Here is a 23124-nt window from a genome sequence, read left to right on the forward strand (position 1 = left end):
TCGGCAATGGAGGGCACCAGGGTGACCTCTGCCGCTGCCATGCCCATCACCTCCCCAGACTCTAGGGAAGCCCCCCAGCCGGTGGGAAAGGCCAGGGTAAGAAGAAGGGAAAGGACCCCGCTAAAATCACCGGGCCCTCCATTGCAGGGGCCACCCCCACTGCTGCAACCCCACCACCGACCATGGCGTCCTCCCCCTCTGGCCCCTCCACCAGCTCTGCAGATGTCCCTCCCTCAGCCCCCAGGACGTATGCCCGGGCGGCGGCAGCCCCCCTGCCTGCTGCCTCGTCATCTCTCCTGCCCACCGCCTCCGCCACCATCAATAGCAGCCGGGGCCTTTTTCCCACCATGACAAGGAAGCATGGTGTCCGATGCCTCCTGGTGCCCGCCTCGCCCCATGTGGAGATCTACGTGCGGGCGTTGGCGAGGGTGGTGGGGCCCTCAGCCATTGTGGCGGCCTCCAAAATGTACAGGAAGGTCGTTTTCTTCTTAGCATCGGAGGCTGCCGCCCAGGAAGCGGTGGAGAGGGGTCTGGCGGTGGGGGGGGTGTTTGTCCCCCTAGAGCTGCTAGAGGATCTGGGCATCCGCCTGGTCCTGACCTCTGTCCCTCCTTTTCTCCCCAATGCTGCCCTGCTACCCGCCCTTTCCACCCTGGGGAAACCTGTTTCTGTTATCAGCCCTCTCCCGTTGGGCTGCAAGGACCCCACCCTCCGTCACATTTTTTCCTTCCGCCGGCAAGTGCAACTTTTACTGCCGTCAGCGGCGCATGACGGAGTGGTGCTCAAAGGGTCCTTCCTAGTCCCCCACCAGGGGGCCCGTTACCGGGTGTACTTTTCCACGGGGAAAGCCTGGTGCTACCTCTGCCGGGCATTGGAGGGGCACCTGGGATCCCCGAAACCTGGCAGGACATCGGCCCCATCATTGCCGACGCCCCTGGCCGCCTGGTACCCAAACCCGCCCCCCCCCTCCTCTTCAGACCACCGCTACTCCTGCTCAGGCCCAAGGGGCACCTCCTCTACAACACCCAGACGAGCGGGAGAGCCCCGCCCTCGCTGCTGACAATCTAGTGGGGCCTATGGAGGAGGGTGTGGCAGAGATACCACTAGGCATGGGAGAGAGCCTGCCCCAGGGAGAATCCTCCCTCTCTTATGCCGCCCCACCGTTCCCCCCCCCCAAGTCCCTGAGCCATCACCTTTACCCCCGACACGACCCCTGCTAACCAGACCCCAGATGATGCCATGGAGGGCTGGGCCCTAGTCCAGGGGAAGCGAGGCAAGCAGAAGGCTCGAGCTCCGCCTCATCTACCTGAGGCGGAGGCCCCCTGGAAGACCAGGAAGGGGGGCACTGATGCCGAACCTTCCGCTTTGCCCACGAGTGCGTCCCGTCCACTGGTGTCAGCCGGGAAAGACGTGGCAGCACCGGAGGGTAGTGTCTCCCCTCCATGGGAGACCCTCCCCTCCGAGACCCTCGAGGAAGCCCCTTCTGTCCTGACGCTACCCGAAGCCCCCGTGAACCCCGAGGCAACTGTCGTGGCGGGTGCTGGCAGGGAGAACCCCGGGGCGGCGGAAAGTGTCCTCTCCTTCATGTTCGAGAAGATCGAGGCCTTAGATCTGACCCCAGTCGGCCAGGGGGAGGACGACCTTTTGCCAGCAAATCTTGATCTGGGCGACCTCACTCCACCTCTCTTTTCTCCATGATCCCTCCATAGAATCATAGAATATCAGGACTGGAAGGGACCTCAGGAGGTCATCTAGTCCAACCCCCTGCTCAAAGCAGGACCAATCCCCAATTTTTGCCCCAAATCCCTAAATGGCCCCCTCAAGGATTGAACTCACAACCCTGAGTTTAGCAGGCCAATGCTCAAACCAGCTGCTTCCGCTCTCACTTCCGAGGAGCCCCTGGACTCCTCCACCGACCCGGCTGCTGATGGCACCCCGCTGATGACCACCAAGCCTGCTCAGGTGACAGCTGGCGCCACGCGGCCAGGACACAAGTCACCAAGGGCACCCCCTGTTGGTGCAGAGCAATTGACTTCCTTCCCGGGTAGGGGCCCTACAGAAGATAATCCACCTCCTGATGCTGTGGCCGCTAAATCCACCACAGAGCACGTGCCCAGTGTCACTGAGAGCTCCCTCCCCACCCCCTTAACCCTTGAGCCTGATCGGGAGGCGCCACCATCCAGCTGCTTGCCTCCCAAAACCCAGAACCTCGTCTCTGCCCCTGCCCCTACCCCTACCCCTATCCAATTTACCTCCTGCAATGTCATTGCTGCCCCCGGGGCTGTCTCCTTCCCTTTCCCAGCTGATGACCCCCAGGGAGCGGCCTTTGTGTTCTCCTGCCCCAATCCATTAGGAGCTGCTATTTTCCCTCCACCGTCCCCTATCGCCCCAGAGCTTGAGGCGGGCCTAGAAGCTCCAGCCCATGAGGCACCCCGTCGGGGGTCCGCACCCTGCTTGTCCGTTTTAGTGGACCACAGGGCTGCACCAAGGGCCCTGTCAGGGAACAACCGGGAAACCGTAACCCCACCCCCCCATGAGCTGCGAGGAGAGCTGCGGAAGTTTTTAGAGGATGTCCGTGGCTCCCGCAACAAGGTATAGCTTGCTCTCCAGCAATGGGGGGATTTTTCTCAAATCCTCTGGGCCACAAGGGCCCTCATGGGGGAAGGTAAAGGGACGGGAAGCAGGATGCCGCGGCCTACTGGCAGGTCCGTGTCTTCCGTGAACAATTACTCACCTACGGGATGGGTCACAGACTGCTGTGCGGCCCGCTGGAAGATGCGAGCATTCCTGCCAGCGAGGACCCCCCCGACCCTCCCCATGACACCTCTCACCATCCCAACGTTGAACACCCGGGGTTGTAGGATGGCTCTCCGCATGTCCCAGGTGCTCTCCTTCCTTCGGGTGGGAGGGTACTCTGTGGTTTTCCTGCAGGAGACCCATACGGATCCGACTGCGGAAGATAGTTGATGGCTGGAGTGGGGGGATAGGGTCTACTTTAGCCATGCCACGGTTCGACAGGCTGGAGTGGCGACCCTGTTCTCCTCCGACCTACGGCCGGAGGTGCTATGGGTCGCCGAGGCTGCGCTGGGTCGCCTGCTGCATCTCCGGGTCCATATGGAGGGGCTCGTGGTTAACCTCGTTAACGTCTATACGCCGACATCAGGCCTGGAGCGGCTGCAATTCTACCAGCAGGCATCCGCCTTCCTCGGCACCTTAGATTCTCACGAGTGCCTGGTCCTGGGAGGGGATTTTAATACCCCCCTCGAGGAACAGGACCGCTCAGGAACCAAGCAGATCCCGGCCGCCGCGGACACCTCTGGGAGATAGTCGAACATCACTCCCTAGTGGACATCTGGCGTGACCCGGATGACACTTCCACGTTCACCTTTGTCTGGGTGGAAGCCCATTGGTTGAGCCACTCCCGGTTGGACCGCATTTATTTATCACGCTTCCATTTCTCACAAGCCCACTCCTCCAGCATTTGGCTGTCCCCATTTTCTGACCATCATCTAGCCACCGTGACAGCCTCCCTCAGTGCGGAGAGGCCAGGGCCGGCCTATTGGCATTTTAACAACAGCCTGTTGGAGGATGAGGGCTTCGTGACATCCTTCCGGGAATTCTGGCTGGCCTGGCAAGAGCAGCGGCGTGCCTTTCCCTTGGTGCGGCGATGGTGGGACCTGGGGAAGGTGCGCGCCAGGCTTTTCTGCCGCGACTACACCCAGGGCACCAGCCGACGGAGAAATGCAGCAATAGAGCAGTTGGAACGGGAGGTGGAGAGGAGTCTGGCTGCCAGCCCCGAGGACCCGCTCCTCTGCGGAGCGTGCCGGGAGAAGCACCATCCGGTGGAGCGCAGGTCCGCTGCTCTACCTCGGCATTTACCTTTATGCCACACATTCCTCTCCGCCGGAGAACTGGGAAAATTTAGAGGGCAGGGTGATAGAGCAGCTCCGGAAGTGGATGGGACTACTCCGATGTCTCTCCCTTTGTAGGAGAGCGCTGGTGCTTAATCAACTAGTCCTGTCCAAGCTCTGGTACCGGCTCAACACCTTGGTCCCGGCTCTGGGTTTCCTGACCAAACTCCAGACATCGATTCTGGGGTTCTTTTGGTCAGGAATGCACTGGGCCCCTGTAGGGGTTCTTCATCTACCCCTGAAGAAAGGAGGACAGGGCCTGAAGTGTCTGCACACTCAGGTCTGCATCTTCTGCCTCCAGGCCCTACAGAGGCTCCTTTATAGTGCAGGCAGTTCGGCGTGGAGCATACTGGTGCACGCCATCCTGCGCCGCATCCGAGGGCTCCGATATGACTGGCAGCTCTTTTATCTCTGTCCGGGAGGTCTTCTGCGAAACCTCTCCGGGCTGCCGGTCTTCTACCAGGACCTCCTCCAGACTTGGAAACGGTTTTTAACGACCAGGTCCGTGGCGGCCACTGAGGGGGCAGATCTCCTTGCGGAGCCCCTGCTACACAACCCCCAGCTCCGTGTGCAGGTGGTGGAGTCCCGCTCGGTGCGCCAGAGCTTGATCCTGGCAGAAGTCACGAGAGTCGGAGACCTCCTGGACTACGACCGGGGAGACTGGCTGGATCCCCTGACGCTCGCTCGGCACATGGGGCTCTCCAGACCTCGTACCCCCCGGCGCATACTTCAGGAGGTGAAGGCTGCTTTGCCACCCGTTGCTAGAGCTTACCTCGATCGGGTCCTGCTCGAGGGCACACCCCGCCCACCCTCTACCCCAGGCACACCGGACCTTTCAATTGGACCCCTGCCCCGTAGACCCAATCGACCCCCTCGCCCCTTTACGGCGAGCCGGCTGCATGAACTGTAGCCGGTATGCTTCCAAACCACGCCAAGGAAACATCTATACACGCTCGTGCTCCACACCCTTCACACCCTCACCCTAGTGTCCCGCTCCGACACAAACTGGCGAGACCTTCTGCCACCTTTGGAGGGTGAGCAGCCCCGGTGGGCCAGCCTATATTCCACTTTGGTTTCGAGGCCCATTGGGGACATCAGTTGGCAGCTCCTTCATGGAGCTGTGAGCACGGGCATGTACTTGGTGCAGTTCAACCCCATCCCAGATACTTGTCCCTTTTGTGGTGTGAGGGAAACCCTGATGCACGTATATTTGGAGTGCACCAGGCTGCAGCCCCTGTTCCGGCTCCTCACAAATCTTTTATTACGTTTTTGGTTGCAGTTTTCCCCTCACCTTTTTATTTATGCACTCCCCATCCGTGGCCTCACAAAGTCGCAGGATCTCCTAGTTAACCTCCTCCTGGCCCTGGCTAAAATGGCCATCTATAAAACCAGAGAGAGGAGGTTGGCCGATGGAGTTTCCTGTGACTGTGGGGCCGTTTTCCGATCCTCGGTCCGTTCACTTATCCAGGCGGAGTTCCTCTGGGCGGCATCCACCGACTCCCTTGATGCTTTTGAGGAGCAGTGGGTGTTGTCCGAGGCTCTCTGCTCGGTGTCCTCGTCCAGCTCCCTTTGTTCTGACCCTTTGATTGGGGGAGAGAGTAAGGGACCCCAGCCCCAGCCATTGCTGCTGCGGACACCACCACCTTAGAGGGGTCCTTTCACACGTGGGTGCATGTGCCCCCCCGGGTTGTCCACCCCACAGCCTGCCCCTTTTGTTGGGTGCTTTCAGAGGAGGGAATTGTTGGTGACACTCGGGCGTGGCGCCAAGTAACTCGAGGGGGTGGCAGACCTTGAGAGTCGATGAAGCCCCCTCGCTCTGGACCACCAGGTAACTCGGAAGGGTGGAAGACCACGAGAGTCGAGGAAGCCCCCCGCTCTGGGCCCAGGCAAGCTTGAACACTTCCCTCCCCTGAAGCTGATGAGAAAACAATTGTGATTGGTTGCTGTGTTACACATTGCATATGCTGCTGTTTTGTTTTGTAAGTGTGTTATGCAAATAAAAAAGCCACCTTTTTTGCTTCAAAAAAAAAATTACTCTCCTATAGCCATCTGGCCAGACCCTGTCACACTACCTTACTTTCTGTGAGAGAAACTCCATAAAGGAGAAACTCCATAGAGGAAACTGAACCCCATTCAAGGGGTTTTCTTCTTGGGAGAGGATGATCTGGATCAGTACATTGGGTGACAAGGGTATTTGATTGCTATGGTTAGTGTCAACCGGCCTCACATATAAAGTGACGACTTGATTCTGCTCTCTTGTACTTAGTGTGAATCAGGAATGACTCTGCTGAAGTCAGTACAGTTTCACTGGTGTGGAGTGTGAACAGAATCAGGCCTTGTCTTTAAGTGATACTTTGCACTTTGGAACAGATAAATCTGGCTCCAACTACTGAGAAGTGTAAATTAAAATATTAGTGTTATAATAAATGTATTACACATTATGATTTCTATTTATCTACAGATTATGACATACTCTTACATACCCAGTTCTCTTCTTTCCTTGTCTACTGGCCCAAGAATCATGTTTTGTTTCTGGTCCACCCACTTTTCTTTCTACTACTGCATCTGAGAAATCTAATTACCTTCTATGATGAGATAACTGGCACTGAGGGGAAAGCAGTGGACGTGTTATTCCTTGACTTTAGCAAAGCTTTTGACACGGTCTCCCACAGTATTCTTGCCAGCAAGTTAAAAAAGTATGGGCTGGATGAATGGACTATAAGGAGGGTAGAAAGCAGGCTAGATTGTCGGGCTCAACGGGTAGTGATCAATGGCTCCATGTCTAGTTGGCAGTCGGTATCAAGCGGAGTGCCCCAAGGGTCGGTCCTGGGGCTCGTTTTGTTCAATGTCTTCATTAATGATCTGGAGGATGGCGTGGACTGCACCTTCAGCAAGTTTGCAGATGACGCTAAAATGGGAGGAGAGGTAGATATGCTGGAGAGTCGGGATAGGATACAGAGGGACCTAGACAAATTAGAGGATTGGGCCAAAAGAAATCTGATGAGGTTCAACAAGGACAAGTGCAGAGTCCTGCACTTAGTACGGAAGAATCCCATGCACCGCTACAGACTAGGGACCGAATGGCTAGGCAGCTGTTCTGCAGAAAAGGACCTAGGGGTTACCGTGGACAAGAAGCTGGATATGAATCAACAGTGTGCCCTTGTTGCCAAGAAGGCCAATGGCATTTTGGGCTGTATAAGTAGGGGCATTGCCAGCAGATCGAGGGACGTGATTGTTTCCCTCTATTTGACATTGGTGAGGCCTCATCTGGAGTACTGTGTCCAGTTTTGGGCCCCACACTACAAGAAGGATGTGGAAAAATTGGCAAGCATCCAGCAGAGGGCAACAAAAATGATTAGGGGACTGGAACACATGACTTATGAGGAGAGGCTGAGGGAACTGGGATTGTTGAGTCTGCAGAAGAGAAGACTGAGGGGGGATTTGATACCTGCTTTCAACTACCTGAAAGGGGGTTTCAAAGAGGATGGATCTAGACTGTTCTCAGAGGTAGCTGATGACAGAACAAGGAGTAATGGTCTCAAGTTGCAGTGGGGGAGGTTTAAGTTGGATATTAGGAAAAACTTTTTCACTAGGAGGGTGGTGAAGCACTGGAATGCGTTACCTAGGGAGGTGGTGGAATCTCCTTCCTTTCAAGTTTTTAAGGTCAGGCTTGACAAAGGCCTGGCTGGGATGATTTAGTTGGGGATTGGTCCTGCTTTGAGCAGGGGGTTGGACTAGATGACCTCCTGAGGTCCCTTCCAACCCTGATAGTTTGAGTCTATGATTCTATGATAAACAACATATTGTTCTTTCATGTAGGCACACAGTTCTCATTGCCTTCAGTTACAGCCTTATGTATGTGGGGCAGATTATCAGAATAAAAACAATTCAAATTCAGCTTTCTTTTCATTTAAAAACTGAATGCTAGCTGCAATGGACTAAAAGTGAATTTTGTTATATTGAATTGACATGGATTTTAGTATCAGAATATATATTGTTTGAAGTCTTGACTCTCTCTCTTTTTATTTGCATGTCTATCTTTTTTCTGTCATGGCTTCTGCATGGCATCTTAGATACATTGATTATTGCACAATCTGCTCATCAGATATCCAAAGTACCTGACCAAGTGCTTCCTTGGGGAGTTATGTGGTCAATGGAGCACAGCAGTGATATTTAACTAAAACTCTTGAACTAACTGTACCTCTGCTGGGACTCTCTTGTTTGCATAAGACAGTTCACAATGTTGAGGTGATGATGTATTAATAACACCAGGAAAAATGGTAATTAAAAAGAAGAACCCAGAAACAGAGACACACAGATGTCTCCTCAAAAGTGCCAATTACTGGAAACTCAGTGGTAACGTAAATAGAAATGTACCTGGGTCAGAAATTAGATTTAAGAACTGAATTAGTGTAACTTGCATTCACTGGGTGTGCAAAATGTCCATCTGGTCTGATCCAAAGCCGATTGAAGAAAATGGGAGCCTTTTTATTGAATTCATTGGGTTTGAGTCCAAGTCCTAATGTACACATTCAAGATGATAAGGATGTTATGTAGCAGGAAATGCATCTCACATGAGGGTGATATCAATAAGATAAAGTGTAGTGTTCAAAACTCTCTCTCACTCTTCTGGTATTTGCTTTTCCTGCTACGACACCTCTTTCTGAGCTCTGACTAGACACATTATACTCACTTACTAGGGACAGAAAGTTCAACCCAGTCTGACAAACGCTTAAGAATATTTTATCATTTGATGTTTTTTTTCCCTTTTTTGTTAAAGGCATTTAAAAGCCTGGTGTGATATTTATTATTCCATTATTATTCCAATATTTCCAATATTATTATTCCATTTATTATTCCAGTCTCAAATAAGAGCTTGTACTTTAACTGTAGGCAAAGTAAAAAGAGTGAGATTCTCACTCTGGACCCTTTATGTAAGCTAAAGGGCCAGACTGGCATGAAAGGTCTCTAAAAGCCCTTGATCTGGCCAGAGGAGAATTCTTGTCATGCAAGAACTGCAGAAGTCAGCCACAGACTATCCTCTGAGGACCCCCTGCAACTGGGGGTATGTCAAGACAGGGTTGCAGCAAATTGTACTGTGGAGATTCTGGGTAACACAGCTGCCCAGAGGCAGGTTGCTGTAACTTGGGCAGGTCCCAGCACTCTCAAAATTATGCTGGGGCTGCTTCCATGGAGGTAGTCCAGAATCAGGCAAGCAAGAAGGTGGCTTAAAGCCACCTTAGCTCTGCCTTTGTACTTTTTGAAGTAGACCAGGATCTCACCCTTAATATACAATCTCAGTTCATAGAAGCATCATGTACCATTTAAAGCTAGTTTTCAGAAATAGAGCAGAAATCACTTAAATCACAGGGCTGTTAAACTCCTTTTCTCCCAAGGCTCACATTCATTGACCTTTTCATATTATACTCAAATAATGTGCAAAAATCTACGGTGACTGCACAAGCTGGAACACTCCCAAGTAGCTTGAACCAATTCACACTCTTGTTTCACAATTCAGTACAAACAAGTAAATACAAAAACACCTCTTACATTGCAGGCTATAAACTTTGAAAATTCAGTTCTGATTAAATAAAGGACACACAGTGGAGTTGCAATAACTGAAACTTGCAAGAACATAAGAACGGCCATACTGGGCCAGACCAATTGTTCATCTAGCCCAGTATCCTGTCTTCCAACAGTGGCCAAGGCCAAGAGCTTCAGAGGGAATAAAAAGAAAAGGCAATCATCGAGTGATCCATCCCCAGTTGTCCACTCCCAGTTTCTGGCAGTCAGAGACGAGAGACACCCAGAGCATGGTGTTGCGTTCCTGATCATTTTGTCTTAGAGCTATTGATGGACCTATTGTCCATGAATGTATCTAATTCTTTTTTGAACCCAATTATAGTTTTGGCCTTCACAAAATTCCTGTCAATGAGTTCCACAGGTTGAGTATACACTGGGTGAAGAAGTACTTCCTTTTGTTTGTTTTAAAACTGCTGCCTATTAATTTCATTGGGTGACCCCTGGTTCTTGTGTTATCTGAAGAAGTAAATAACACTTCCTTATTCACTTTCACCACACCATTCAAGATCTTATAGACCTCTGTCATATCCTCTCTTTATTGTCTCTTTTCCAACTTGAAAAGTCCCAGTATTTTTAATCTCTCCTCATACGGAAGTTGTCCCATACCCTTAATCATTTTTGTTGCCCTTCTCTGTATCTTTTCCAATTCTAATATATATTTTTTTAAGATGTGGTGACCAGAAAGGCATGCAGTATTTAAGGTGTAAGGTATACCAGGGATTTATATAGTGGAATTCTGATATTTTCTGTCTCATTATCTATCCCTTTCCTAATTGTTCCTAACATTCTGTTAAGCTTTTTTGACTGCCACTGCACATTGAACAGATGTTTTCAAAGAACTATCCACAAGGACTCCAAGATCTTTCATGAGTGGTACAGCTAATTTAGATTCCATCATTTTGTATGTATAGTTTGGATTAAGTTTTCCAATGTGCATTACTTTGCATTTATCAACATTGAATTTCATCTGCCATTTTGTTGCCCAGTCACCCAGTTTAGTGAAATCCCTTTGTAATTTCTTTGCAGTCTGCTTTGGATTCAACAATCTTGAGTAATTTGGTATTGTTGGCAAATTTTGCCACCTAATAGTTTACATCTTTTTCCAGATCATTTATGAATATGTTGAACAGCATTAGTCCCAGTACAGATATGTGGGGGGCAGCACTATTTACCTCTCTCCATTCTGAAAACCTGACCATTTATTCCTACACTTTGTTTCCTGACTTTTAACCAGTTACTGATCCATAACAGGACCTTTCTTCTTATCCCATGACTGCTTACTTTGGTTAAGAACCTGTCAAAGGGTTCTGAAAGTCCAAGAACACTATATCCATTGATTCACCCTTGTCCACATGTTTGTCAACCCCCTCAAAGAATTCTAATAGATTGATGAATCATGGTTTCCCTTTTCAAAAACTGTGTTGACTCTTCCCCAACAAATAGTGTCCTCTATGTGTCTGATAAATCTGTTCTTTAGCACTTCGGTTGTCCAGTGGCCTCACTGATTGTTTGGCAGGCTTCCTGCCTCTGATGTACCTGTGCTCCATTTAGGACATAATCAAATGCTACTGTAGTGGGCTTCTTTGGTGTTTCTCTCTCCATCACAAGGATGTTACATTTAATTTTATTATGGTCTGTCAAGGTTCCTCCCCCACTCTGAACTCTAGGGTACAGATGTGGGGACCTGCATGAAAACCTCCTAAGCTTACTTTTACCAGCTTAGGTTAAAACTTCCCCAAGGTACAAATTAATTTTATCCTTTGTCCTTGGAATATCCACTGCCACCACCAAACCCTAACTGGGTTTACTGGGAAATGTAGTTTGGACACGTCTTTCCCCCCAAAATCCTCCCAACTCTTGCACCCCACTTCCTGGGAAAGGTTTGGTAAAAATCTCACCAATTTGCATAGGTGACCACAGACCCAAACCCTTGGATCTGAGAACAATGAAAAAGCATTCAGTTTTCTTACAAGAAGACTTTTAATAGAAGTAAAGAAATCCCCTCTGTAAAATCAGGATGGTAGATACCTTACAGGGTAATTAGATTCAAAACATAGAGAATCCCTCTAGGCAAAACCTTAAATTACAAAAAAGACACACAGACAGAAATAGTCATTCTATTCAGCACAGTTCCTTTCTCAGCCATTTAAAGAAATCATAATCTAACACATACCTAGCTAGATTACTTACTAAAAGTTCTAAGACTCCATTCCTGTTCTATCCCCAGCAAAAGCAGCATATAGACAGTCACAGACCCTTTGTTTCTCTCCCTCCTCCCAGCTTTTGAAAGTATCTTGTCTCCTCATTGGTCATTTTGGTCAGGTGCCAGCGAGGTTACCTTTCGCTTCTTAACCCTTTACAGGTGAGAGGATTTTTCCTCTGGCCAGGAGAGATTTTAAAGGGGTTTACCCTTCCCTTTATATTTATGACATGGTCACTATTACCAAGTGATTCAGCTATATTAATCTCTTGGATCAGTACCTGTGCTCCATTTAGGATTTAATACAGAATTACCTTTCCCCTTGTGGGTTCAAGGACTAGCTGCTCCAAGAAGCAGTCATGTATGTCATCAAGAAACTTTATTTCTGCATCCCGTCCTGAAGTGACATGTACTCAGTCAATATGGGGATAGCTGAACTCCCCATTATCATAGAGTTTTCTATTTGTATAGGCTCTCTAATGTCCCAGAGCTTTTCACAGTCACCATCACCACTGGTCAGGTGGTTGGTAGTATATTGCTACTACTATATTCTTATTATTCAAGCATGGAATTTCTATCCATAGATATTCTATGGTACAGTTTGATTCATTTAAGATTTTTTACTTTATTTGACTCTATGCTTTCTTTCACATATAGTGCCACTCCCCCAAAAGCACAACCTACTGTGTTGTTCCTGTACATTTTATACCCTGGTGTTACCGTGTCCCATTGATTATCATCATTCCACCAAGTTTCTGTGATTTCTACTATATCAATATCCTCATTTAATACCAGGTACTCAAGTTCACCCATCTTTATTACCCATCTGTATTTAGACTTCTAGCACATGTATACAAGCACTGTAAATTTGTCACTTTTTAGCTGCCTGCCATTGTGTATGTAATTGAATGGGACTCTATTTTAGTTGACTGTTTCTCTTTAGTTCCTACCTGTACTTTACTAACTTCCATCCTCTCCTCCTTACTAGGATATAGAAAATGGCCATTAAAAGATCCTCCCCTAAGGGTTGTCTCTGGCTGAACCGTGTGCTCTTCCCCCAGCCCTTGGATTTAAAACTCCTCTACAATTTCACATGCCAGCAATCTGGTTCCATTTTGGCTTAGGTGGAGCCCATCCTTCCTGTATAGGCTCTTCCTTTCCCAGTTCTTAATAAACCTAAACCTCTTCTCCCTACACCATTGTCTCATCCACACATTGTGACCCTGCAGTTCTGCCTGTGTTACTGGCCTGTACAGCACAATCTTGCCTCATACTCCTCCGAGTTTATAAAAGTTGCTGAGTTTGTGGACAAGGAAAGTGCCAAAGGTTTTTATTCTGTCTGGTGATGAGAAAGCACTGAATGACTGGATAACCAGGACATGCCTCATGATTTTTGGATGCTATCTTGATTTTCTGTGAGATAGAGCATTCCACTGTCTTGGCCACCATACAATACATTTTAACATGACGAAATAACTGAATTTCTACTAGGTAGGGAAAGATTTACTCCCCATGCCCACATTTAAATGTCAAACAGCACTGTGCACTGTTTTGCCCAAGCCCCAAGTGCTCGTCACTCTCTAGGTTGCGTCTGGGATAATGACGACATTTGTGCTTTGAAATTCAGAATTTCAGTTTGCACCTTGAGTCCCCATATTGAAACTCCAGGCAAAACTTGATGCTTACATAAGTATTTTCCTGTACTATGGAATGAGACCTACACATTAACCTTAAAAGATTTTTACAATAATGTACAAGAGTACTTTAAATACTCATGAGTGATCAGCTCTAACTTCATTAATAATTTTACTAATTACATAGTTAATCATGTCATCTTGAAAATTGAAAATGACAGCAAACCATAGCTTCTCTTTTCATCATTTTGATCCACAGATCTCTTTAATTTCACAATATAAATAGAATCACTGTAAAAAAATCAAATATTTGTTAATCTTTTAAAAGAAAAAAATATAATTTTTAAAAAAATGTTTGCAGAACACTGTCCTGAGAATTATGCATGCCTAAAATCTGTAGGATTTGCTCTATGTTATCTGAGCAAATCCTATCGCTACCTGGGGGAACTGCAGTACAAATAGATGTACGGGGCATTGAGTTAAGTACAGCGCATCACAGACTAGACAGAGAGGCCCTGACTTAGCTACAAAGTTACAAAGGGGGTATACAAGATGCCTTTCTCCCCGTTCCACACCTGCTCAAGAGTGTCATACAATAGCAGTCCCTACGTTCCGGGAGAATGGGATTGTCTGATGGTTACCCAGGACTGTGGCACAAAAGCCACAGTCTAGCACCTTGTTAGTACAAACCAGAACCCAAACCAAAAAGCATCAGTTTAGGTTACTGCATTATATTTCTTCTTTTCCTTATTACATTGCATTATGCTGCAAATTCACTAGGCCTAGCTCTTTAATGTAATTTTTGCCAGGAGTGAACAGAGAAATTAACTGTTTGTTTACATGCAGCTAAAGTGATATTCATTAGAGCTGTGCCTATAAATAAGAATAGAAGAATGGATATTATTCATAGTGTTTCATTGCTAGTGATGGCCCAAACTACTCTGTGAAATGATATAAATACTTCATAGTTTTCCTGGAAACTGCCTATTTGGAAAACAAATACAAGCAAAAGGGGCTATTATCTTTAATAGATATTCTTTGGTAATTCATATGCTAATGTTATCAAAACAATCATATCAAAACCCCATTTCTTTGTGAGAGGACCGAAGCTTGCGGCATTGCCAGCTATTCAGTACAGGCATATCAAACTAGACAATGCTCAGTAAAAGTCACAAGTCACACTGAATCTCTAGCCAGCAAAACATAAAACAACATGCATAAGTGAGTCTTTACACCCTTGATCTGACTAAAAATGTAACCACAATGAGGTAGGTTTGGTGCAAGCAGCAAGGCCCCTTTGCCAGGCTTTTCAACCCAGATATCTGCTGTGGAAAAGATTAATGTGAAATAAGGAAAAACATGTCACAACTGTGAATTCAGGTTAACAGCCTGATAATGCCCATGGGCTCAGTGCTAGACAGCCATACTGGTTACAAATTGAGTAAAAACCATTTTGTACAGAAGGAGAGGTGCATCCCATGCCTTTTCTTTATAGTTCTTCTGCCATGCACCAAATTGCAGGGCCAGTGCCAAGAAGATGCCAAAGTCATTGTTCCCTGTTCTCAAAAGCAGGCTCTCCCTCTAAGGAGGGCTGTCATTGGTCAGCCTCCAGCTTCTCTTTATAGTTGTCCAGTTAAGACTTTTGTTGTATAAAAAGTTAAGGCAAAGAGGGTTAATTAAGGGGTAGCTGTTTCAAATGTATAAATATATGTGCTGTGACAAAAGATGCACTGTGTGAAACACAGTATGTGACATGCAGGACAAATGTTTACTTGGGAAGGAAATGCCATGGCTGACAATGGCACCACAGGATAGGCTCAAGTATGGAAGAATCAAGGTGAGAGATACGAAAATGGAAGTTACACACTTGGAGCAGTGTGCAGCTGCTGAGGTGATATGACTCCTCCACCAGCTGGTCTTGTTCATGAGGCTTGATGTCTTTTGTGAGGGGCAAAACAAAAGCCGAGAAATGTTGGTTCCACACTAAATACCATTTGCTTGTGCCTTGGTTGTCTAAGGAAGAGGCAATAAAAGTATAATAGATAGATCAAACTCCTCTGAGGCAATAAATAGAAATAAGCATAAAGAGTGGGTTTCAGCCATCATGATCCAGCCTTAGCAATGCCTGGTAGCAGAAAACTGAGAGGTATTTACAGAACGCCTGTGTTTTTTCGTTTAAGGTTAATTAAAACAGCAATCATACAGTCACTCAGCCTTCACCGTATGTGGGTGCCTTTAGGCACATAGTTTAAACAGTGTTCTAAGAAGTGACCGAACTATGTGTCCCATATATAAGCATAGGAAGGTCCCTTTTATAGCAATAACCCAAGCTTTAAGCTCTGTGAGCAAAGTGAATGGTAATTGTTGGTCTCTGAATTAATCAGTTTCTTGTTCCACAGCAGAGACATTACAAAACCCTCCAGAACCTCTGCAACAATACATATTTCCTGTTTTACCATAAACCAAGGCTCTAAGGTTAGTTCATATTATGAAACACAGTGTAAGCGGGGGAATAGCCCCACTATTGTGGGGAACTTTCCTGGCTTCTGCACTACCCCGGTGAAGTGGGCTAGCGAAAGGATCAGAGTTCTCGCTCCCACTTCCTTTACCCAGTGGCCTCCCCACCCTTGAGGACTCCCCTTCCACTCTCCTGTCTGGCAGAGTCCTCGTAACCCCAACAAGGCTGGGCTCAGGATTCCTGGGGGGCTCAACCCCCAACCCTGCAGTGATCACTTAGGACAGGGGCTAAGGGGTCCCCACTCCAGGGTACTCTCTTTGCACTGGGCATTTCTCTGACCCACTGACAATTACATACAAGTTAAAGCAAATGCAGGTTATTTAATCAACAATTAATTTTAAAAAGAATAAGGAAAAATGGGAAAGGTTAAAGGAAACACATCACCCCGCTCTGTGGCAGGGAACATCACAAACAGTGTCTCTGGAATGTCAGGGCAGTTCCTGACATTGTAAGTCCCAGGCATCCTTCTCAGGCCCTGACTGAGCTGCAGGGATGCTGTGGGTTGGATACTTGCTCTGGTGGTGGCCACACGCTCTCAGGCTCTAAGTGGTAGGACCCTTCTTCCCAGTGTCACCCTGTCGGGATTACAGTCCAAGCCTGGCCTGCAGAGCCTCTTGGCTGAGGTGTCTCCCTGTGCTGGGCCCGCTGCCCAGGGTCCCCCTCGCTCTTCCCAGCTGTTCACCGCACCCAGCTCCGGACTGCTCCAGCCCCAGCTCCACCACTCCGTCTCTGCCTCCAGCTCCCTGGGCTGCTTCTTTGGCTCCTCTGGCTCTGGTTGCTGCAGTTGTGCTGCCAGGACAGGTCTGCTCTGCAGGCTGCTTCTGTGACTCTGCTCCCAGCACTGACCTGCTTCCTGGGCTGCTTTTTTGTCCCCTCTGGCTCTGGTTGCTGCAGCTCTGCTCTCAGGGCAAGTCTGCTCTCTCTGGGCCGTGCCTCTAGCTTTGGAGCTGCAGCTCTGCTCCCAGGACAGGGTCTGCTCTCTCTGGGCTGCTTTTCTGGTCCCTCTGGATCTGGCCCAGCTCTGCTCCCCAGCTCAGCTTGGGCCCCTGCTTTCTCCTTAGCTCTGCCCCACTCTGTCTGACCCAGGCAATTCCAGTTCACACGGAGGATGGACCTCCCTGGCCTTCTGACTCCCTGATTAGCCTGCCCGCCCTGTCATTCAGGCTGACCTGGAGCATTGGCCTCTCCCCATTGTTCCTGGGGGCTGTCAGTCTCAGGGTCCTGATTCCCCATCGACCCTTCTCCCTTTTAGTACTGGGAGCTAGCCAACCAAAATACCCCCACTGAATGTTAGTAAAGAGGCAACAGTCCCTTACAATAGCATAAACTTCAATTTTCATATTTCTGCTGTATATTAATAAATGCACCTATTTAAATATAACTATGTAAATATATTCAAATAAAATGTAAATAGTGTGATAATTACATGCTGAATGTCCCAATTTTATATAGATGATAACCAATGCAATTGCTTTCAGATAATGTCTTATGCAGATTCAGCATGAACTAAGTGAGGTTTTAAATATTATTGTTAACCCATTGCTTATTTGAACAAAAGTAAAAATCAAACCTAATGCACAGTATATACCCAACATAAGGAGTCAGCAGTGCATTCAATCTATGGCAATTAAAAGATACATCCATGTCTAAAATTCTTTAATGCTATCTGGATATATTAGATAACAAGTTACCAGCATAGAAAAAGATGACTGCTTATTTTAAGAAATTGTGAGCTTGTGTTTCAAGTACTGAACCATCAGTGTTAGAGTCAGACATAAAGGTAAACTGTTTGTATGGTTTACTGCACAATGAAATAACTTCCAACTAACTTCCTGGGGAGGTCTCTAGTTTTCACAGATGTGGTTGAAATTATCTACTTTCTTAGAATATCTACTTTCTCAGAAAACTGTTTCTATTTGACACACTTTCTGGCATTTCAGAGAAGACTCTTTTGAATCAGAGTGCAGATAGATGGGAATGGCAGATATTGTGTAGTAACCACCAGTGATTTTTGGTACTCCTAATGATATATTCCTCAAAGCCCAGCTTATCTGGTAATACATATAAAAATCATATCAGCTTCATTAGTGTTTGAGGCATTATTATGCTTCTGAAGACTTTAGGTTTCTGATTTTCACCAGCACTGCTGCTTCTGATGACTTTTAAAATCAGGATAAAGGTGATCAACATATAGTTGCTTGGTTTTGTTTCAAGGCATCACGATGGGGATGGAAGGTACTGGTAGCCTGCAGGTCCTATTTATTTGTGTAATGTTTTCTTTTACTTGGGGAAATGGTTCTCCTGATCTCGCTCTCTCCCTGGTTTTGGTATAATTCACTCCCATAATCAAAAAGGGAATGATCCCATATTCATTTAGCTTGTGCATTCAGTTCAGTGGCAGTCTGGCAGTGTAAACAATGCTGGATCAAGATCAACAGTTACAACAAGCCATTTGCAAGTATGTTCTCTTGTAGTTTTAGAACACACTCTCTCTCACAAATTCATGTTGTATTTTCTTATCCCACAAAATGCCTAAATCATATACATGTATAATCACACTGAACAATGTGAAAGCAAAAGCTGGCAATTTTCCTTTGTGCCCTAGCACTCCTGGATGAATGAGGGTAAAATAAATCAAATTCATTTAATTTGCATGGTCAGTTAGACAAATTAGGCTTGTAGACTAGTAATTATTAATTTTATTGGCAGTGGATTACATTAGGTATATAGAAAAGGAGTACTTGTGGCACCTTAGAGACTAACCGATTTATTTGAGCATGAGCTTTCGTGAGCTACAGCTCACTTCATCGGATGCATACCGCGGAAACTGCAGCAGACATTATATACACACAGAGATCATGAAACAATACCTCCTCCCACCCCACTGTCCTGCTGGTAATAGCTTATCTAAAGTGATCATCAAGTTGGGCCATTTCCAGCACAAATCCAGGTTTTCTCACCCTCCACCCCCCCCCCCCCCCCCACAAACTCACTCTCCTGCTGGTAATAGCCCATCCAAAGTGACAACTCTCTTCACAATGTGCATGATAATCAAGGTGGGCCATTTCCTGCACAAATCCAGGTTCTCTCACTCCCTCACCCCCCTCCAAAAACCACACACACAAACTCACTATCCTGCTGGTAATAGCTCATCCAAAGTGACCACTCTCCCTACAATGTGCATGATAATCAAGGTGGGCCATTTCCTCTACAGCAAACAGGGAAAGATTAAGAATGAGCTCTCAAAAATGGATACTCTCAGAAAAAAACCAACCTTCCACACAAACTTCCTCGTGGCTGGATTTTACTAAAACTAGACAAGCCATTTACAACGCACACTTTGCTTCTCTACAAAAGAAAAAGGACACTAAACTTTCTAAACTACTACATGCTACAAGGGGCCACAGCAATGGTTCCCTCAAACCACCTAGCAATATTGTTAACCTATCTGTTAGGAGGCTTATTCCTTCACCCACTTACTTCCCTGGTCCTTCTCGCATGAACAGAGAGCAACAATACCCGAAGTCCAAAGGTGCAAACAATTCGATGTTTATTGGGGTGAACTTCCAGCAAGCATGATTCCAGTTTCCTTCCTTAGTATCCTCCTTCCCAGCTCTGACACCACAGAGCCTTACACCTGTGTCCCTGTTCCCATTCCTACCCTTAGCCAAACATGATTCCAACTTCCTTACTCCCGTTCCCTGTTCCCATTTCCCCCTTTAGCAAAACATGATTCCAATTTTCTTACCCCCATTCCCTGTTCCCATCTCCCCCACCCACCCACACCCACTTCCTCATTGACTACAGATTATATAGTAAAACTTGAGTTCTGCTTAGCTATACCTTAACCAATCATTTTCCTGAAATTTAACTAACCAATCCTAACATATTGTAACATGATTACGTAACCAATTATATCCCACCACCTTAATTAGTTTACACTCAGCAAAATTAATTATACAGCAGACAGGAACAATCACAGAACCAGACAGAGATTATACAGACAAACAATAGCAAAGTGGGAACTATAATGACAAGACAATACAGAAGTGAGGATTTCACATCCCAGCTATTGATACGTGAGTTCTTGCCAGACAGGATGCTATCAAACTAAGTTTCCTTTTACATTTTCTAGGCACTTCCTTTTCTCTGGAGGTGATAGGAATACAATCCTGTCCTGATAGTGCCTGACAGCCCAATAGCACCTTATTTCAATGTGACTAGTTTGGAATGTGAGGATGTGACTGTTCGCTTCCTAGCTTATGGCTGCCTCTGCTGCTTAGCCAAAGGCCTTAGCCTAAGAACAGGGCCTCAGACTGTCACAGTAAGAGAAGGCCCTTACACCAGCAGACAGTGATTTTGATTCTTTCTTTTATACCTCTATAATTAGCCAAGTGATAAGAATACACCTAAATTCTTAAAGTACAGGCCTTTGCAGACAGGCCTGAATATCTTTATCCTAACACTATCCAACTATACTCTCAGCCCAGCAGAAGCAGCTGTCCTATCTCGGGGCCTCTCCTTCTGCCCCTCCACCTCCACGAACATGATACAGTTCTGTGGTGACCTAGAATCCTATTTTTGACGTTTCCGACTCAAGGAATATTTCCAAAATACCTCTGAACAACATACTAATCCACAGAGGCCTCCCTACCAACACTACAAAAAGAAGGATTCTAGGTGGACTCCTCCTGAAGGTCGAAACAGCAGACTGGACTTCTACATAGAGTGCTTCCGCCGACGTGCACGGGCTGAAATTGTGGAAAAGCAGCATCACTTGCCCCATAACCTCAGCCATGCGGAACGCAATGCCATCCACAGCCTCAGAAACAACTCTGACATCATAATCAAAAAGGCTGACAAAGGAGGTGCTGTTGTCATCATGAATAGGTCGGAATATGAACAAGAGGCTGCTCGGCAGCTCTCCAACACCACTTTCTACAAGCCACTACCCTATGATCCCACTGAGAGTTACTAAAAGCAACTACAGCATTTGCTCAAGAAACTTCCTGAAAAAGCACAAGATCAAATCCGCACAGACACACCCCTGGAACCCCGACCTGGAATATTCTATCTACTACCCAAGATCCATAAACCTGGAAATTCTGGGCGCCCCATCATCTCAGGCATTGGCACCCTGACAGCAGGATTGTCTGGCTATGTAGACTCCCTCCTCAGCTACCAGCACTCCCAGCTACCTTCGAGACACCACTGACTTCCTGAGGAAACTTCAATCCATTGGTGATCTTCCTGATAACACCATCCTGGCCAGTATGGATGTGGAAGCCCTCTACACCAACATTCCACACAAAGATGGACTACAAGCCGTCAAGAACACTATCCCCAATAATGTCACGGCTAACCTGGTGGCTGAACTTTGTGATTTTGTCCTTACCCATAACTATTTTACATTTGGGGACAATGTATACCTTCAGATCAGCGGCACTGCTATGGGTACCCGCATGGCCCCACAGTATGCCAACATTTTTATGGCTGATTTAGAACAACGCTTCCTCAGCTCTTGTCCCCTAAAGCCCCTACTCTACTTGCACTATATTGATGACATCTTCATCATCTGGACCCATAGAAAAGAAGCCCTTGAGGAATTCCACCATGATTTCAACAACTTCCATCCTACCATCAACCTCAGCCTGGTCCAGTCCACACAAGAGATCCACTTCCTGGACACTACAGTGCTAATAAACAATGGTCACATAAACACCACCCTATACCGGAAACCTACTGACCGCTATTCCTACCTACATGCCTCCAGCTTTCACCCTGACCACACCACACAATCCATCGTCTACAGCCAAGCTCTGCGATACAACCGCATTTGCTCCAACCCCTCAGACAGAGACAAACACCTACAAGATCTCTGTCAAGCTTTCTTACAACTACAATACCCACCTGCGGAAGTGAAGAAACAGATTGATAGAGCCAGAATTGTTCCCAGAAGTCACCTACTACAGGACAGGCCTAACAAAGAAAATAACAGAACGCCACTAGCCGTCACCTTCAGCCCCCAACTAAAACCCCTCCAACGCATTATTAAGGATCTACAACCTATCCTAAAGGATGACCCAACACTCTCACAAATCTTGGGAGACAGGCCAGTCCTTGCCTACAGACAGCCCCGCAACCTGAAGCAAATACTCACCAACAACCACATACCACACAACAGAACCACTAACCCAGGAACTTATCCTTGCAACAAAGCCCGTTGCCAACTGTGCCCACATATCTATTCAGGGGACACCATCACAGGGCCTAATAACATCAGCCACACTATCAGAGGCTCGTTCACCTGCACATCCACCAATGTGATATATGCCATCATGTGCCAGCAATGCTCCTCTGCCATTTACATTGGTCAAACTGGACAGTCTCTACGAAAAAGAATAAATGGACACAAATCAGATGTCAAGAATTATAACATTCATAAACCAGTCGGAGAACACTTCAATCTCTCTGGTCACGCAATCACAGACATGAAGGTCGCTATCTTAAAACAAAAAAAACTTCAAATCCAGACTCCAGAGAGAAACTGCTGAATTGGAATTCATTTGCAAATTGGATACTATTAATTTAGGCTTAAATAGAGACTGGGAGTGGCAATAGGCAAGGTAGCCTATTTCCCCTTGTTTTTTCCTACCCCCTCCCTGAGACGTTCTGGTTAAACTTGGATTTAAACTTGGAGAGTAGTCAGTTTGGATGAGCTATTGCCAGCAGGAGAGTGAGTTTGTGTGTGTGTGTGTGTCCCCGGGAAGAAAAAAAAAGGGGGGGGGTGAGAAAGCTTGGATTTGTGCTGGACATGGCCCACCTTGATTACCGTTCACATTGTAGGGAGAGTGGTCACTTTGGATGAGCTATTACCAGCAGGAGAGTGAGTCTGTGTGTGTATGGGGGTGGGGGGGTGAGAAAACCTGAATTTGTGCTGGAAATGGCCCACCTTGATTATCATGCACATTGTAGGGAGAGTGGTCACTTTGGATGAGCTATTACCAGCAGGATAGTGAGTTTGTGTGTGTGGTTTTTGGAGGGGGGTGCAGGGGTGAGAGAACCTGGATTTGTGCAGGAAATGGCCCACCTTGATTATCATGCACATTGTGAAGAGAGTTGTCACTTTGGATGGGCTATTACCAGCAGGAGAGTGAGTTTGTGTGTGGGGGGGTGGAGGGTGAGAAAACCTGGATTTGTGCTGGAAATGGCCCAACTTGATGATCACTTTAGATAAGCTATTACCAGCAGGACAGTGGGGTGGGAGGAGGTATTGTTTC

The sequence above is a fragment of the Caretta caretta genome, chromosome 2 (assembly GCF_965140235.1).
Source record: "Caretta caretta isolate rCarCar2 chromosome 2, rCarCar1.hap1, whole genome shotgun sequence".
NCBI classification, from domain to species: domain Eukaryota; kingdom Metazoa; phylum Chordata; order Testudines; family Cheloniidae; genus Caretta; species Caretta caretta.